This window comes from Brienomyrus brachyistius, chromosome 3 (genome assembly GCF_023856365.1).
Source record: "Brienomyrus brachyistius isolate T26 chromosome 3, BBRACH_0.4, whole genome shotgun sequence".
Classification (NCBI taxonomy): domain Eukaryota; kingdom Metazoa; phylum Chordata; class Actinopteri; order Osteoglossiformes; family Mormyridae; genus Brienomyrus; species Brienomyrus brachyistius.
The window spans coordinates 549,645-569,371 of NC_064535.1; the positions used below are offsets into that span (position 1 = coordinate 549,645).

The 19,727-nt window shown below is 46.5% G+C and overlaps 1 protein-coding gene across 4 annotated transcripts in view; it reads right to left on the bottom strand.

Moving 5' to 3' along the window:
- LOC125739298 (CUB and sushi domain-containing protein 1-like) overlaps positions 1–19,727 on the bottom strand; it is a 348,758-nt gene that overhangs the window by 109,928 nt on the left and 219,103 nt on the right. The gene's annotated exons all lie outside the window — the stretch shown is intronic.

Consider the following 19,727-nt stretch of genomic DNA (forward strand, 5'->3'; position numbering starts at 1 on the left):
ACTGCAGCGCGTCTGTGTAATTCCCGCGCTCTTATTATGATTAACGTTCATGCTGTTATGGCTGTGAGGGGTCCTTCATTAATGTAAACTAATGCCCCAGGCATCCCACCGTTTCCTTAAACGGTAATATGAGGAAACATTTTATTCAATCTTAGTGATGCTGGGAAGCACAGAGGACTGTGCAGAGGATTCACAGGACACAGTGAAATACCATAATGGTCTTCATACCTTTAATTTTATCAAGAGGCATTGGCATGACCCCCATGTTTCAGGAAACTAGTTCAAAAAGAAGGAGAGGCATCAGTGGATTACAGATGTGCAGACTGAGGCCAGATGTGTTGTCTATTTAAAGCAGTGAATCACTGGAGGCCTCCAGGCAGTGTGTCAGTTACAGGAGTCCGGATGGGGCCTGCCGGAGGCGGTCCAGTTGACGAGTGATGACCAAAGCACCAAGAACTAAGCATAAGGCCGTCTATAAAGCGATCACACAGCTTATCAGTCCAGGTCTTGACTCACAACACTTGCAAATCGGCACCTCGATATGGTTGCCTTTACCCTTGCACCCCACCCACACACACACACACTGGCCAGGCCACCTCCCCCACACAGGAACGGGTTTCTTGTTTCCTAGGCTCCACTCAAAAAGTCACCCCCCAGCCCCTCAGAGTGTAGTCACTGTTTGCGACCAAAAGGGCCCCCTGAGGGGCCCTCCAAACCCAATGGGTAAGTCCAATTACCACCTAAACACATCCATATCCAATGTCACAAAATGTGACAGGGAATATCCTACAGCCACCCTCCAGCGATCCACGCTGCCATCACCCACCCTCCGGCGAACCACACTGCCATCACCCACCCTCCAGCGATCCACACTGCCATCACCCACCCTCCAGAGATCCACACTGCCATCACCCACCCTTCAGCGATCCACACTGCCATCTCCCACCCTCCAGCGATCCACACTGCCATCACCCACCCTCCAGCGATCCACACTGCCATCTCCCACCCTCCGGCGATCCACACTGCCATCACCCACCCTCCGGCGATCCACACTGCCATCACCCACTCTCCGGCGATCCACACTGCCATCACCCACCCTCCAGCGATCCACACTGCCATCACCCACCCTCCAGCGATCCACACTGCCATCTCCCACCCTCCAGCGATCCACACTGCCATCGCCCACCCTCCGGCGATCCACACTGCCATCGCCCACCCTCCGGCGATCCACACTGCCATCTCTCACCCTCCAGCGATCCACACTGCCATCACCCACTCTGCGGCGATCCACACTACCATCTCCTACCCTCCGGCATTCCACACTGCCATCTCTCACCCTCCGGCATTCCACACTTCCATCACCCACCCTGCGGCGATCCACACTGCCATCTTACAACCTTCCGGCGATCCACACTGCCATCACCCACCCTCCGGTGATTCACACTGCCATCTCCCACCCTCCGGCGATTCACACCATCTCCGTGATATCTGTTAGGGTGTGGTGTTTGCATAACCAACGCACCACTTCTTTTACAGTGTGTCAGTGCTGAGCCCACAGGCTGAGAATGAACAGCCCTCCTCCTCTTAGTGTTTCTTTTCCAGAATATCTCTCGCATTTTTACGCACCTCAGACCTAAAGAGCAAGCTGTCTTGGTTTGACCCCCCCCCCCTTTTTCCTTTAAACCCTTTTCCCTCCTAATCCTGCCCAACCCCTTCATTACAAACTGGAGTCTCAGTCCATGTCAGATATCCACAGGGCCAGTCTTCCTCCCTGCTGCTGTCAAATCACCACTCCTGGCCGGTCCAAGGATTACTTTTCTGGTGCTGGTCCATTTATCGTGTTTCCTGCAGGAATTCACCATCTCATTGGCTGGTATTGTACCCCAAAGCTCTGTTCCAGGGCCGGTGCCCATTCTACTTCATTGCACTTCCGGTGTCCCCCTCAGGATGCTGAGATACTTTCCTTTATGCCAGCATGCTGTACCTACTACAGGTTTTTTCAATGGCCTCTACTTCATATAAAACCCTGACTGCCTTAGCAAACACACCACAGTTTTTCTGCATGATCACCATATCCAGTATCTCCTCATACAGTATCTGAGGTAACATATCACTCCTTCTCAAAGCAGATGTTCTTTTCAAACTATGTTTTTTCCATTACAAAGGGCTGTGTGACTGGTAGATGTAGCCAATGTAATAGTTTCAAGGTTCATACGGTGTAAGTAGCGCTAGACTGCCTTTATATGAACACTTGGAGGACAAATCCAGTGGTTTCCATGGCACTGCACCCAAACAATCATTTGCACAGAATGCAGAATTGGAAGCTTTGGGACCTAAGAGATTTGGATGGAGATCCTCACAGGCAGTGCCATCACCTGACAGTGACAATTATTATCCACTGGATGGCGCTGAAGACGCTACTGACTTGTAGTCCCTCCCTACCCTTCTGACACAGGTCTGTGTGGTGGGAGTCTGGGCTCAGAGCAGGATTTGAGGCTTGAGCTGAGTTATGTGCATTTCATCAAAGTCTCAACCTCACGGCTCCTGTTCAATCAACTTCATCTCCAGAGAGTCAGAAATCAACTGTGTTTGCTGTAGGTCCACTTTATATTGACACCTGAGGATAAGATGTTAAAGGTGACATAAATATTGTGACATTTATTTTCACAGCAATAATATACCTTGGCACTCTTAATCCCCTGGATAGACAGAAACATCAAACATGGGTGGAGATTACAACACCACTGATCCAAAGGAACTATGTGCTTTTTCAGACCTATTACAAGCCGTAAATATTTCATTCTCTATATATAAAGGAGCTACATATACAGTGCTCAGCATAAATGAGTACACCCCCTTTGAAAAGTACGAATGTAATCAGTAGCTCAATGAACAAAAGAATAACTTCCAAAATTTTCACAAGGCTGAGTTTTATTGAACACTTGTTTAACTCCATAACATGAAATTAAGGTTAATAATATAACTTAGATCACAAAATCTTCAGTTTTACTCAAATTGGTTGAAGCAAAAATGAATACACCCCGCAACAAAAAGTACTACATCTAGTATTTTGTATGACCGCCGTGATTTTTAAGGACAGCACCAAGTCTTCTAGGCATGGAATGAACAAGTTGGCGACATATTGCAACATCTATCTTTTTCCATCCTTCAAGAATAACCTGTTTTAGAGCCTGGATGCTGGATGGAGAGTGATGCTCAACTTGTCGCTTCAGAATTCCCCACAGGTGTTCGATTGGGTTCAGATCAGGAGACATACTTGGCCATTCAATCACCTTCACCCTGTTCTTCTTCAGAAATGCAACAGTAGCTTTAGATGTGTGTTTTGGATCATTGTCGTGTTGGAAAAGTGCACGACGACCAAGTGCATGGAGAGATGGCAGCATCTTCTCCTTCAGTATAGAGCAGTACATTGTTGAGTTCATGATACCATCAATGAAATGCAGCTCCCCAACACCAGCAGCACTCATGCAGCCCCACATAAGGACACTGCCACCACCATGCTTCACTGTAGGCACCATGCATTTTTCTTTGAAATCCTCACCTTTACGACGCCATACAGTTTTGAAACAAGTAGTTCCAAAAACAGGGATTTTTGTCTCATCACTCCAGAGTATAGAGTCCCAGTAGTCTTCATCTTTTTCCGCATGGGCCCTAGCAAATTCTAGGCGTGCTTTTTTGTGCATGGGCTTTAGGAGAGGCTTCCTTCGTGGACGATACCCATGCATGCCATTCCTCTGCAGTGTGCGCCGTATGGTGTCACGGGAAACGGTCACTCCAGTTTGGCTTTCTACTACTTTAGCTAACTGCAGTGAACTTGCATGGCGATTTTCTTCAACCCTTCTCATCAGCAGACGCTCCTCTCGAGATGTTAACTTCCGTGGACGGCCTGGACGTCGCTGTAAGATCGTTGCACTTCCATCTTTCTTAAATTTTTGGATCACTTTTGCTACAGTATTTTGACTGATAGGTAAAGCTTTGCTGATCTTCTTGTAGCCCTCACCTTTTTTGTGTAAAGAAATGATTGCCTTTCTCAGATTTTGTGACATTTCTCTTCCATGTGGAGCCATTGCTGACAGCATGAAATGGGAAGGGCTTTTCTTTGTTAAGTAATGCCCTTTTATAGTCACCTGTCTGCTGGACACCTCTTAAATGAATCATTAGACTCACCTGTGGTTGAATGCCTGTTAATTAGAATTTTGTAGTCTTAAGTGTGGCTTTTCTCCTAAGACTATAATTGGGGTGTACTCATTTTTGCAACATGGGCTTGAGTGAATTTGTTAGGAAAATCACTTTTTTGTGTGTGCAAATCAACAAATCTTGTTTGCAATCAATGGCCCACATTTGTGAGAGTATTTTGTAATATAGTATCTCATAGAAAATGTTGATTCTGAAAGGAAACTAAAGGTTTTCTGACAAATGTAGTGGGGTGTACTCATTTATGCTGAGCACTGTATATTGCATCTGCAGTTATAGACTCCTTACATAACATATTCATGTCATTAAATGAACCTGTCTGATTCTTTAAGTCTAAAATGATGCCCAGTTATTTCACAGTCATTGTAATTACTAGATCTTGTTACCACATTAGCTCGGCTGTTGGAGCCAGACAGCACAGGGCAAAGGTACAGCCTGCATGGAATGCCAGTCTATTATAGGGTACAGACACTCTCTCTCTCTCTCTCTCTCTCTCACACACACACACACACACACACACACACACAAACACACACACATGGTAATACACTATAAGCAATTTAAAGATGCCAGTTACCCTAACTGCATGTCTTTGTTCTGCTAGAGATAGTCCACAAAACACGGGGATCTGAAACACAGCCACATATACTGGAGATTCGAACCACCAACCCAAGAGGTGTAAGGCAACACACATAATCAGCAAGGCACTGTGCAGGCCTGTTTATAAAATGCATACCAAGAACAACATCAGAAAATGTTAATGACTTCCCTCCCTGCCGCAGGTGACCACATCGGCACTGCCATAAACTTTATTTCATGCTGGCCATATTCAAAATTTTGATATTTGCTTTTAGAAAAAGTTTCATAGCCAGAAAGTTCCAGGGATCCCTTAATAGAAACAGACTCCCAAAACGTGGGACATTGATCAATGCCGCGCGCCAACAGAATGGTGAAAAATTCCCAACAGATTTTTTTTAAACCTTGATGGATTGCTTTCAAAATGGAGTGTACAGTCTTTTGGCTGTAAATAAATAAATATATCAACTTAGCTCTAGATTCTAAACAAGGAAAGTTGCTTCACTACATTCAGCACTGAATCGAGGGTACGGTGCCATCAAAGTCCATTTTCTGACATTCTCATGCAAAATCACAATATATATGCTCACAAATTAATGTCCATTTCAACAGCAGATGTACATTGTTGTATGCCTCCCACCGTTCCCATTTCATGTGTTTATTGGTTTATATTTAAATTACAGAACTTTTAATGTAACTTACTTCTCTACTCACAAGACCTGCTTTCATAATGTCTCTGTATACTGCATTTTGGGGTTCTGATCGGCAGTAGGACCACTGCAGGCCCTATTGGGCTCGGCGCTGTCACCTTCCCATCTCTCTCCGGGCCAGGCTGCAATGGCCCCTTGCTGGTGCAGATGCTCTGCTCTAAACTGCCCCACTGCCACAGATGGCCTTCCATATGTGTCCTGCTCACTATAATGTAATTTCTCTTTCCTTATCCAGACAAAAAAAAAATTCATATTACTTGTTTATTGTGGTTACAATCAAACCTTAAGATTACCAGCCTCCTATAAAACGTTGCAAATGTGAAAAACCACTTTCTCATTCAAATGTGACAGTAGTGCTTTTCGTTTCACCAGCGCTTGCTTGTGCAAATAGTCACCTTCAGTCACAAGAAGTGATTCATTTTCCTGGACAATATGCTTGCTTCAATATTTTTCCTATTCTGTCTTCTTTTCATTCCTATAATGTGGCGATTAGCTTCATACTTGGCACTGTCACACCTGGAAATGATATGATATCAAACCAAACACCAGAAGTAATCAGAAGTCAGCAAATTTTCACTATTCGCTGTAGCGATTACGTCACGGGAGGCAATCCGTGGAAGGGGACCGCTTGGAGCGCAATACCTCCCGATGCAGACTCAGCCGGACTCTCCATTGTCCGATAACCACACACCATTCCAGGCATCGGTGGGAGGGAAGCCCTCATCAGCCGCTTCAGAGTCAACGTCTAAAAAACACACCTCATCTCCGCAACAGGGCGACTTTCAGCTTTTGGCAGGCAGGCAGGCAGGCAGGCAGGCCGGCAGGCAGGCAGGCAGGCAGGCAGGCAGGCAGGCAGACAGGCAGGCAGGCAGGCAGGCCGCCCCCCGCAGTCTTGGTGAATTAAACGCTTTCCATGTGGACTCTGACGGTGGCCTCTGTACACCTCCGTCGTACTCGTACCCTTTCTGGGATGAATAAATAGCTGGTGTCCCAGAGACGGACGCCGTGCGTGATGGCAGTAAGAGGGTGTGAGCGAGCAAGTGAGCGGCGGTTCCTTAAACAGACGGTATGGATGCAGCAGCCACTTGCGTTTTAGCTATTGGAGACATCGAAGTGTTATCCATTCCCAGATGGGCAGTAAACAATACCGATCCCTCTCGCCATTAAAACACTCAAAGTTACTTTTAATCTGTTTATTTTTTATGGGTGATGCATGTTGGTGAATTCAGAGAAGTACTTTGACTCTTACATGACTCTGTGAATGTCCCACTAAAGCAGTAGCCATAAAATTATTTAAATATATTGTTGTTTTAGAAACCTGACCTCATCTGTCTTTTGTTGAACATCTGTCAGGCGTTCCCCCCATTTTTGAATAATGCCTCACAAAGTGTCTAAAGCAACGAAGGATTTCTGCTCAATAGAAGACGAGGCGTCAAGATGTGACTGTCACCCTCCTTCAGACATGAATATTATATGCAGGACATTACCATATGGAATAAATGCACATATTTAATGCATCAAAGTCGAAAGTCACATTTTTAAATATTGAAATATGTTTAAATATGCGTGAAAATGGTTTATTGTGGGTTACAGATATGCATTATGGGTCATATTTCAGTATAAGATAATCATATATTTTTGTAAGATATATTAAGTCTGTCATGTCAGCACATTGATGCCATTTATAGTTAAAGTTTACCTGGTCATTTAGATTCTGACAGCTCTGAGTGTATTACACACATGATATATGCTCTATAATAAAATAACATATCGAGCTTAGATTATCAAGCCACATTTCTGCCACTTATGTGCTACTGATATATTGCACATAATAAGATTGTCAGCAATGAATTAATTTGTGATTAATATGAAGCCATTTAGCATGCTAAAGCTGACAGTCCTTAAAATTTTATATATTTAAATATAAACTTATTGTCGTTGTTAAACCATCAGTCGCCATATGAAACTGGGAGGTGATTCAGAGACACTGAAAAGTGTCCTTTTTGGGACCGAAACCATGCGGCAATAAAAGCCATCATTTTGTGTTGCATCCCCGCTATTACAGCCAGAGCTGCCTGTAAACAATATTTGCGTGATGGTGAACTTGATGAGAAGCTCGTCGTCTGTGTTCTCCAGTGCTCTTCGAGATGATCCCCTTCATCTGTTTGATTTTAATCCAGGCTGCTGGACTCTGCCGATTATAGGGAATCGTGGATCCTGTATCGCAGAGATCAAAGCAGAGGATCTTCACTTTGAGCAGAGGGCTCGGCAATGAAATGAGCATGTTTATTGCTCACTGCATCCTGATGTCCGGTTAAAGTGGGAAAGGCCTTTATTTTATATAAGCACCTGCCATGTCAAGATGTAAGGGATGAGGGGATGTGTGTGAGTGTACGAACTGCGGGTAGGAAATCGCTTCATTAAAGCCCGCCTCCACAGGAAGAGGAAGTAAACCAAGAATCTGCATGGCCTGTCAGCCGTCAGTGGCCCCCGGAGGCCCATTCCCTCACATCTCTAAAACATCATTCTACTTTTTGTTTTCCTGCTCCTGGCATCTGCAAATGGCAGGTAGCTGGTAGTATGTGGAGTAGGCCTTGCCCTCCAGGGCTGATAAAGTCAGTAAAAAAAGAGGTAGTTTGGGGAGCAGGCCTGAAGAGGAGGGTCTCAGTGTTTCGGACACCCTGACTTTGTAGCAGCTCCCAAAGGCCCGCGTCAGATCACTGTGTTCCTCTTGAATCAATGGCGGCGCCTTTCTTACTCACTGAGGGTATCGATAATCAAATTCAGACTCTGAAACACCACTCCTGAGACAATAACCATAATCCTCACTCTGTCTAAAAGGAACAGCCATCGATATGAAGACAATTGAACCTCAATCCTCGAAAGCTGGATTTTCTGCCTGCTAAATAGCTCAACAAAAGTTTATTAAACGTAAATTTGCCATTAATGCCTTAATTGCAGTTCAGGCGCTTTTTCATTTCACAACAAGGTTACTCCTGGGGGGGCTGGGAGGGGGCTCAAATAAGTCAGGAGGCTGAAATAACTGCAAACTCCATTCAGTGGATTTGAGACAGTGACACCCTTCAGCGACGTCTTTTGTTATTGTAAAGTATCACCTATTGCCAAAATAACAATACAGATCAACATCAGCATTGTATTACAGCAGTTATTCTCAAACCTAGCGAGGCTGTGATACATCTCCCGGGATCATTTCTGTTCTTTCAATATGACTGAACGAGGAAAGGTGTATATCTGAAAATCCAAATAATCAGCAGAGCAAGACACAAAAATAATTATATATTGATGAACAATAATCAAGAAATAACCCATTTTGTGTTCTGAAAAATGGTAAATAAAGGAGCCATTGATATATCAATATCATTCCTAAGCAGTATAAATTGCATAGCGGCGGTAATTATAAAATCAGTGTTCAGGAGCGGCTCTGATGGCGGTCCAGGAGTGCGCCAGGCCGGTGCTGCCGAGGACCCATAACACCGGTGCAGGGCTCCGGGGGGGCAGATCCACCTTCATACATGGGTTTTATGTCTGTCTGCCACCCAATGCACCACGTCACACTTCTGGGATGTATCCCACCAAGCAGGACTGAACTTTTGCCTGGAAAAAAGCCCCCCCATCCACCCCCCTTCGATTTTCAATTCTCCTTCAGTTCCCTCTGTCATTTCCCATGTTCTTATACAATGAAATATTTTTATACAAAATACTGTCTGTGTCTTTCACAAAACTACACACATGGCGGCTGTTTGAGGGAAAATATTTATGTTGAATTTTTTATAAATTTCGACAAGGCTGGCATTAACTTAAACCTCCCAAAAATGAACTCCATGCTCAGCGGTCAGTGCTACCCATCGGCAGAGGGATGATGTTAAATGAAGAGTACACTGGAACCAAATCGTTCAGAATTTTAGTATATTTACTTTTTTGTGTGTATTTCTACAACTAACGTAAAATCCCAACCTGTGATATCTCAAGGTCATGGGTTGTTATAAATGACTCTAAATGCTGTTTAAAGAGAAGTGAAGGAAATTCCCTTTGGGTATTTGAACCAGCAACACTAAGTCTCCTCCAAGGACTACCACCTCCATCCGCACCGCCATGCAAATGGGCTGCTTCTGATCACACAAGCCTGCCGGTGCTTTTCACCTTACAGTCTAGGGAGGTAGCATCCAGGTTGCTGCGTGGCAAGTGGATCAAGACAACAGATAAAAAAAGAAAAAAGTTTACGACAAAGTGACAGATAGACAGACAGACAGACAGACAGATAGATAGATAGATAGATAGATAGATAGATAGATAGATAGATAGATAGATAGATAGATAGATAGATAGATAGATAGATAGATAGAGTCTGGAAGCCCCCCTCCCCCCACAAGCAGAGGGAGGGAGGGAGGGAGAAACAGGGAAGGAAGGAGACAGAAAGAGGCGGAGGGAGGGCGAGAGAGAAAAAAGAGGGAGAGATGGAGGGAGGCATAGGCAGTGATCCGGCAGGTCCTAAAATGTTGATTTTATCATCCTCTTCTTCTTTTTACCTTGAGCTAATAAACTTGGGTGCTGAGATCAGAATCAGATGGGCCGTGTGCAGTCATTGTTGGCCGTGTGCAGTCATTGTTGGCCGTGTGCAGTCATTGTTGGCTATGCCACCCAGAGACAGCAAGACACAGACACATGCAGGCACGGCCATAAACAGACAGACAAACACACAGACACAAATGCATTTCATTCAGCGCAGTGTTCATTCAGTCCTCTCCACCTGCCATCCTTACCCACTTTCTCCACCCACCATCCTCACCCACCTTTTCTATCCGCCATCCTTACCCGCCTTCTCCGCCGCCTTTTCCACCCGCCATCCTTACCTGCCTTCTCCACCCACCATCCTTACCCGCCTTCTCCACCCGCTATTCTTACCCGCCTTCTCTACCTGCCATTCTTACCCGCCTTCTCTATCCGCCATTCTTACCCGCCTTCTCCACCCGCCATCTTTACCCGCCTTCTCCACCCACCATCCTTACCCGCCTTCTCTATCCACCATTCTTACCCACCTTCTCCACCTGCCATTCTTACCCGCCTTCTCCACCCGCCATCCTTACCCACCTTTTCTATCCGCCATTCTTACCCGCCTTCTCCACCCGCCATTCTTGCCCGCTTTCTCCACCCACCATTCTTACCCACCTTCTCTATCCGCCAACCTTACCCGCCTTCTCCACCCCTTATTCTTACCCGCCTTCTCCACCCACCATTCTTACCCGCCTTCTCCACCCCTTATTCTTACCCACCTTCTCTATCCGCCATCCTTACCCGCCTTCTCCACCCCTTATCCTTACCCGCCTTCTCCACCCGCCTTCTCCACCCCTTATTCTTACCCGCCTTCTCTATCTGCCATCCTTACCCACCTTCTCCACCCGCCATTCTTACCCGCCTTCTCCACCCGCCATTCTTAGCCGCCTTCTCTATCCGCCATCCTTTCCCGCCTTCTCCACCCCTTATTCTTACCTGCCTTCTCCACCCATCATTCTTACCCGCCTTCTCTATCTGCCGTCCTTACCCGCCTTCTTCACCCACCATTCTTAACCGCCTTCTCCACCCGCCTTCTCCACCCCTTATTCTTACCCGCCTTCTCTATTTGCCATCCTTACCCACCTTCTCCACTCGCCATTCTTACCCGCCTTCTCCACCCGCCATTCTTAGCCGCCTTCTCTATCCGCCATCCTTTCCCGCCTTCTCCACCCCTTATTCTTACCCGCCTTCTCCACCCACCATTCTTACCCGCCTTCTCTATCTGCCGTCCTTACCCGCCTTCTTCACCCACCATTCTTAACCACCTTCTCTGCCCACCTTCCTTACCTACTCTCCTTATCGTCCTTCCCTGCACGCCTCAGAGCCACTAAGCACACCTGTGCCACGCCCCCCCAGCCCAGATGTCACAGATGTGCCCTTGTGTTTTTGTACCGCGCCACAAAAGGATGATAAAAGCAGCCGCATGCATCTACATCAGAGACCTGCACAGTGCCCAGCATCCAGCCGTCCACCTTCTTGACACCGCGGTGGTAAAATGCCCATCTATGGCAACATTTATGCACGTTCCCTTACACAGCACCCCCCCCCCCCGCATTACAGCCTGAAAAGGGCCATAGAGATTCGACCAATACGCAAGCTGGGAGCTTATGTAAACAGAGGATAGCTAGCTTAGCATTTCATAAAACAAATATGGATATCTAATCTATATTCACTCTACAAACATTTTATATGTCTGTCAAGCACTGTACGGTTTGAGAAAACACAGTGTGAACACTGGAATCTGTTACTGAAGATCTCCATGAGAGGTGAAACGAGGGTGGCCTGAGCCCCCCCACCCCACCCCCCCAACAGCACTGCAGGTACCTACAGCAGTACACACAGACAGGGCAAGAGTGGAGGAAGAGGAACTAAAAAAGAAGCGTTCATTTTTTCATATTTCACTGCTGCTGTCAAAGCATGTAGATACATTTGTTAAAGATATTCTGACCTTATAATGCATTGTTCCAATATTCAAGGTAAAATCCTCAAATTGTCATCCAAATGTTTAAATAAAACATAAGCAATCAGCTAGCAAGTCAAACAAACACAAACATCCATCCATCTATCCATCCATGCGTACTGTAGCCTAGTTAATCCTGGTCAAGGTCATGTTGGACTATTCCATCCCAGAAGCAACACCCCCCCCCGACATCCTACCTGGTCACTGGGGCAGTGGTGGCCTAACGGTTAGGGAAGCGTACTTGTAATCAAAAGATGGTTGATTTGAATCCCTGACTAGCACAGGCCCCGCTAAGGTGGCCCCGCTAAGGTGGCCCCGCTATGGTGGCACCACCCCTAAGCACTGCTCTCTGGGTGTTGAACTAGCTGCCCCCTGCTATGTCACATATGGGCTAAAAGTTTTTGTGCTGAGGTGTGTCTACAATGACAACTAATCACTTTCACTTCACTAAATCCCCACCCAACTACACATGTAAGCAATAAGCCAGAGTGGAAGCAGCAGTCACTGCATGCTAACAGCCCCCTGCGAGGGGGCAGGAATGCATTTCAAAGCACTCATGCATAAAATTAGTGCTCAAACTTTGTCAGATATCATCTTGTCCCTCGTCTCCTTCTATATGCTGAAAACAAAGAATAAGCTGCCCTTACAGCAGGGCTAATGTGCTGTTTCTGCCTTTGATAAGAAAAAGCCCTGCATTGCTGAACGAGCGGCTTACCCAGGAAGTCTGTGCCGGGGGCTATCAGCCGAGACGCCTGCTCCGGTCCAGAGATGCCATTAATCATTCATATGCCGTCACTCTGATAATATCACATCAGAGCATATGACATCCATTGTAATCAGGTTGTGATTGTGTTTTAATGCTGCCCCTGTGTGTCCCAGGCACGATATTTCACATCATTAAACGCATTTGATTGCACGCTGCCCAGGTCGAAGCCTGCCTCACCCCCTGATCCCGCATCACACTGGCACCAGTCCAATAAGTACTTATTGCAAACGTTTGGATGAAAAGCCGACTTGGTGGCTTTAGTACTTAAAGAATACAAAGAACAAAAATATGAGTGTTTTGTAGCTCTACAAATCGTGCTCCGACTTTCTGCTTGGGAAGATCATATAAAAATCCATCCGGTCCCTTCATGCTGGATATGCGGCTGGCAAATGGATGGATGAAGCGCATTTTGTGTGAAAATATGCTGCTGCTGTTTGATAAAGTGAAGTAATTGCAGTCAATCAGTCAGCTCTAATCGCCGAATCAGAAAGCACCCATGGCCATCGGTCACCAGTGAGACCCGCAGGAGCACGAGGGCCCCGTTGGTCAGCACCCCCCACAGCAGAAGTGCCGTTCTACTTTTGGTTCTCCTAACGTAACATACCACTAACTTATCCAGCACTTATCACCCCTGCACTTGGACAAAACTGGTCTGCCCTCGTACACCCAACAGGTGTATAGGTGTTTCTCCATACTAAGGAGGCAAAGATCGTAGTTGTGGTCTTGGCAAGACTGGTCAGTTAGCAAAACTTGCCTCCCAAGAACGACTTGAACACAATGAATCATGGGATTGGTCTCATTTAGTGAGGATGCAACTGATGTATCTTTGATATTTGGAGAGAGGTATGACTGGCGTATGGGGGGGTTTACCGTCCTTTGTGTGCAGTGTTGGATGGTCTTTGGCAATGGAAGATGATGTACTCAGGAACACAAGTATAGTAAAGAACGCCTATTTGAGAAACAGCCCATGATTGAAAACCAAAATGAACAGCATAGACCCAATCCCCCACACGCTGGCTCTTGGCTGGCTTGCCCCATTCATGTGGAGTCACACGTCACCCCGCTCATTGATAGGGCTGCCCTGCTGACCTCGAACCCTGGCACCCCCCCCTTCCCCCACCTCCCAGCTTTAACTTTGACGTTATTCAAGTTTATCCATTCAGGTCCCACTGGCTTCCCAAACAAAAGCGAGTGGGGGCTTTCACATTCACTCCTCCCTGTCTACACTCTCTTGCAAGTTAAACTCAATTATTGCCCTGTCCTGTGTATATTTGTACAAAGCAGATGAAGTGTTGATTGCTGATAATCCCAGGATGTGGCAGAACACGGTCACCTGTGAATATGAGCTCATTTTTACAGATGAATTTATTTATTTTCACAGGAGAGGAGTGACCCAGTGTCAGCATCAATTTAGAGGACTGCAGGCACACAGGATGCAGGAAGGAACACACATAACCACATGGATATCACTCTGGAAATTGAAAGCGTCGTTGAGATACTTAATGTCATGGGAAAATTCAATCCTATGGCCAGGAAACAGCTTGACAATACTTAAGAACATCCCAGAGTGCATATGAACTCGATTAAAAAATGTTATAACCTCACAGATATGACAGCTGGAGTTGGGATCACTGAAAATCCATAATGATTTATAGTTCATAAAATTAAATATTCCACGCTGTAGATTTTTGTGAATGATGTCTCGTTTCCTTAACGGTGTACTTGCATGATTCCTTTCTTTCAATTTGTTTCATACTTTTTCATTAATTTCATAGCATCGTCTAGTCTCTCTTGCAGATGGTCGAGTGTAGCTAAGAGTTTGCAGGGAGACTTTCACATGCTAAATCAGACTGCTCAAAAATAAACATTTAATTATAGGTAACAGCAGTTCACTTTGACTGATCCTGGATCAGTAGGAAACACATGACTCATAAAAATACCTTGTAAACATAAATAGCAGTAGAATATGGCGTTTCCCCACCACCAGCAAATGAGTGCGTCTCTGCAGCCGCAGTGTGGTGGAGAGTAAATCTCAGCAGATAGAGATGACTGATCCCCCCTCCCCCCCCCCCCCCCCCGAACTGATACTGACTGCATCACTGGATTGTTACTTAAGCTTACTTAGGATGAATCCATAAATCAAAGGGATGCCTTTCGTCAGGTTGTTGCTCACAAAGCTCTCTCTCTATCTCATCCATCGTGCAAACATCATAAATAAAGGAATTAATGTGACCTAGTCCATTTTCTCTGTCACTTTATATCATCATATTTCATCTTTGTATGTACAGCTTCATGCTGTCATCTGAGTGTGTTACGTCCATGAACATTTCGTCTATATTTAAGTGTCCTCAGTGTGGGGTAAAGACTTGCTCTATGTTTTACTGAAGCCTTGAAAACCTTGTAATAAGGCAAAGCACTCAAAGGCAGATAGACAGAGATACACGGAGATACACAGAGAATCCCTCCAACAAATACAGTACGTACAGCCAGAACATTTGGACTGAGGTAAAGGCATCAAATGGTCGCGATTCTAAGTAGCTGCAGGTCTGTCCAATGTGGCAGTGAGATGATGGATTTCACACTCGCACACAAACACACACACACGCACTCACACACACGCATTGACACACACTCAGAGACACACACTTAAACACTCTTACACAGGCACTGACACACACACACAAACACAATCAAACACTCACACATGCACGCGCACACACACGCACTCAACCACACACAAACACTCACACACACACATAAACTCTCTCACACACACACACAAACACTCACACATGCATTCAAACACACACACACACAAACACTCTCATACACGCACTCAGACATGTAAACACTCTCACACATGCACTCACACACTCACACATGCACACACACACACACACACACACACACACATACACACACACTGAAGCTCACAGATTCCCATACTCCCAAACACTGGACAGGATGCAGTCATAGTTTGTAGACCTTGACTACAGCATATTCAGATAACATTTTTTGCTCAGGAGATGACAGCAGTGTTATAGTGATATCTCAGATTCAAATGATAATCTCTAATTGAGAGTTAAACACTGAGAAACCATATCTATATAAGGTGTGTGACACAGTCGGCATAAACAATCGTAGGTTATTGGCTCCATTGGTAATCTAGTTTATTCTATATGAACAAACCCCCAGCGCTGGGCTGTGATGCTCAGAAATACAGAAAAGGGCAATCTGTCAACAGCTTGATAAATTGGTTATTAAACTGATTCCAGCCAAACATTTGCGACGGCCAAAGCAACTCTAGCGATGAAGCAGAACAGCACTGAGAGGCCAAAGCGAGACAGATGAGGTTTGTGACCATGTTCATCTGAATGAAGGTCACTCTGACACCACCTTCATTTGCATTTAATAGGTTAGACGGATTACCTCACTTTGGGAAATTACCAGAACAATATATTTTACGCAATTTACAAACTGCTGATTTCTGCCTAATTTCACAAAATCCATCATTACAACCTGATTATTCTTTCATCCATCTACCACTCCATCCATCAATCCATCTTCCATCTGCGTCTCACAGACAGAGCTGACAGGGGGGCATAGAGCCTAGGTGGGATTTGAACCCCAAAAGCTGGAGTTCATGGTAACTGCAGATCCTAATTATTTCTTAATTTGCTGCTCTGTTCTTTTAGCAATAGGGTTTAAAAATATAAATAATCACAGCAGTCAGATTTGTTTGTCTTATGTGCTATATTTAAAAGTACACACACACAGACACAGACAGATACACACACACCGCTGAGCCACTGAAATGCCACGTAAATCATGTCCCTAAAAACTCCGTGACTCCCTTGTGACAGGTGGGGCTCATTCTACGGAGCCTATTAAACATGCATCATGAAACCACAGATCTGTGATTGAAAGCACTGGGAAAACCCAGGCATGGTACTGTTTGCACACGGGCTTAATGACCCGCCTCAGCGCTTGATAACATGCAGCTTATCGATTAGCCCCCTTCCCCCGCCTGCGTCAAACCTTCTAATGAGGGACGGGGGGATAAAGAGTGCGACTTGGCGACACCGCTAATGTGCGACTGTAAGGCATCCTGTCCACCTAGGCCACAGAGCAGTCATCCTCCCAAATCCAAGGCTCAGCCATCGCAGTGTGCAGGTCCCATCCACCCAGGCCACAGAGCAGTCATCCTCCCAAATCCAAGGCTCAGCCATCGCAGTGTGCAGGTCCCATCCACCCAGGCCACAGAGCAGTCATCCCCCCAAATCCAAGGCTCAACCATCGCAGTATGCAGGTCCCATCCACCCAAGCCGTAGTGCAGTCATCCCCCCAAATCCAAGGCTCAGCCATCGCAGTGTGCAGGTCCCATCCACCCAGGCCACAGAGCAGTCATCCCCCCAAATCCAAGGCTCAACCATCGCAGTATGCAGGTTCCATCCACCCAGGCCACAGAGCAGTCATTCTCCCATATTCAAGGCTCAGCCATCGCAGTGTGCAGGTCCCATCCACCCAGGCCACAGAGCAGTTATCCTCCCATAACCAAGGCTCAGTCATCGCAGTGTGCAGGTTCCATCCACCCAGGCCACAGAGCAGTCATCCTCCCATATCCAAGGCTCAGCCATCGCAGTGTGCAGGTCCCATCCACCCAGGCCACAGAGCAGTCATCCTCCCAAATCCAAGGCTCAGCCATCGCAGTGTGCAGGTCCCATCCACCCAGGCCACAGAGCAGTCATCCTCCCAAATCCAAGGCTCAGCCATCACAGTGTGCAGGTCCCATCCACCCAGGCCACAGAGCAGTCATCCTCCCAAATCCAAGGCTCAGCCATCACAGTGTGCAGGTCCCATCTACCCAGGCCACAGAGCATTCATCCTCCCAAATCCAAGGCTCAGCCATCACAGTGTGCAGGTCCCATCCACCCAGGCCACAGAGCAGTCATCCTCCCAAATCCAAGGCTCAGCCATCGCAGTGTGCAGGTCCCATCCACCCATGCCACAGAGCAGTCATCCTCCCAAATCCAAGGCTCAGCCATCGCAGTGTGCAGGTCCCATCCACCCAGGCCACAGACCAGTCATCCCCCCAAATCCAAGGCTCAACCATCGCAGTGTGCAGGTCCCATCCACCCAGGCCACAGACCAGTCATCCCCCCAAATCCAAGGCTCAACCATCGCAGTGTGCAGGTCCCATCCACCCAGGCCACAGAGCAGTCATCCTCCCAAATCCAAGGTTCAGCCATCGCAGTGTGCAGGTCCCATCCACCCAGGCCACAGAGCAGTCATCCCCCCAAATCCAAGGCTCAGCCATCGCAGTGTGCAGGTCCCATCCACCCAAGCCGCAGTGCAGTCATCCTCCCAAATCCAAGGCTCAGCCATCGCAGTGTGCATGTCCCATCCACCCAGGCCACAGAGCAGTCATCCTCCCAAATCCAAGGCTCAGCCATCGCAGTGTGCAAGTCCCATCCACCCAGGCCACAGAGCAGTCATCCCCCCAAATCCAAGGCTCAACCATCGCAGTGTGCAGGTCCCATCCACCCAAGCTGCAGTGCAGCCATCCTCCCAAATCCAAGGCTCAGCCATCGCAGTGTGCAGGTCCCATCCGCCCTGGCCGCAGAGCAGTCATCCTTCCAAATCCAATAATTCCTGACATTCCTCTTCATGGAATCTTAATTTTAGTGCCCCAGAGGCTTTTGTGGCTCACATGCAGTGCTGCTGCACCAGGGGGGTGTCCTTTTGGCACCATAAATCAACCATATGTCTCCACTCCCCGATATAAACAAGTACACAGAAACAGTGTCTTAACCCATGTAGGAGACTGCATGGATGCACCGGAAGGCTTTGGTTACTCCATGAATTAGGGACGAACCTGAAGCACATTGTCACAATTCCTTACAGTGGTTCTCCAAGGTTTGAGAATAGCCTCAGCTGGCTCCACGAAACTTAAACTCTCTCAGCCTGAGAATCGACATGGCTGCTGCCATGTCCGCACACTGGCCCTCGCCTCATCTACTTCCACTTCCTACACTGGCTCTTTCGTGTGTTTATAGGGACTTAAAGTTCACTTTCTGAGAGGATTTAGTACAGGACGTGTAATAAAACCAGGAACTGATTGGTTTTTGGAGTAATCATACTGAAAGTCTAAATAACAATACTCTTTCAGTCTGTTTTTCATCTGCGTCCGGATTTTTATATCCTTCAAAGATGTCGACCGTCGTGTGTGACAGTGCAGCATGTGGGTGAAAACTGACAGTCAGGCTGTCTATCCCACTGTGTCCGGCAGCGCAGGGCAGGCATTGTATTACACAGAAATGACCATCAAAATGCTAAACATATATAGTTTAAGGTTAAGACTCAACATGGACTGAATAGAGTTATTTATTGAGCTCAGCGATGAAACAGATAGAAAAACTACTGAACCAACAAAGAGAATTGTATGACCCAGGAAATCAAGAGGCAGCCCCTATAACTGTGGTACCAGTCTTAGTGTTACTAGTACCCCCGATATTAGCGGTATGGGTATTCCTAGTATTAATGGAATGAGTATTCCCAGTATCAGTACTACCAGTGACAGTGTTAGTGGTATGGGTATTTCCAGTGTCAGTGTTAGTGGCATGGGTATTCGTAGTGTCAGTGTTAGCGGTATGGGTATTCCTAGTATTAATGGAATGAGTATTCCCAGTATCAGTACTACCAGTGACAGTGTTAGCGGTATGGGTATTTCCAGTGTCAGTGTTAATGGTATGGGTATTCGTAGTGTCAGTGTTAGCGGTATGGGTATTCCTAGTATTAATGGAATGAGTATTCCCAGTATCAGTACTACTAGTGACAGTGTTAGCGGTATGGGTATTTCCAGTGTCAGTGTTAATGGTATGGGTATTCGTAGTGTCAGTGTTAGCGGTATGGGTATTCCCAGTGTCAA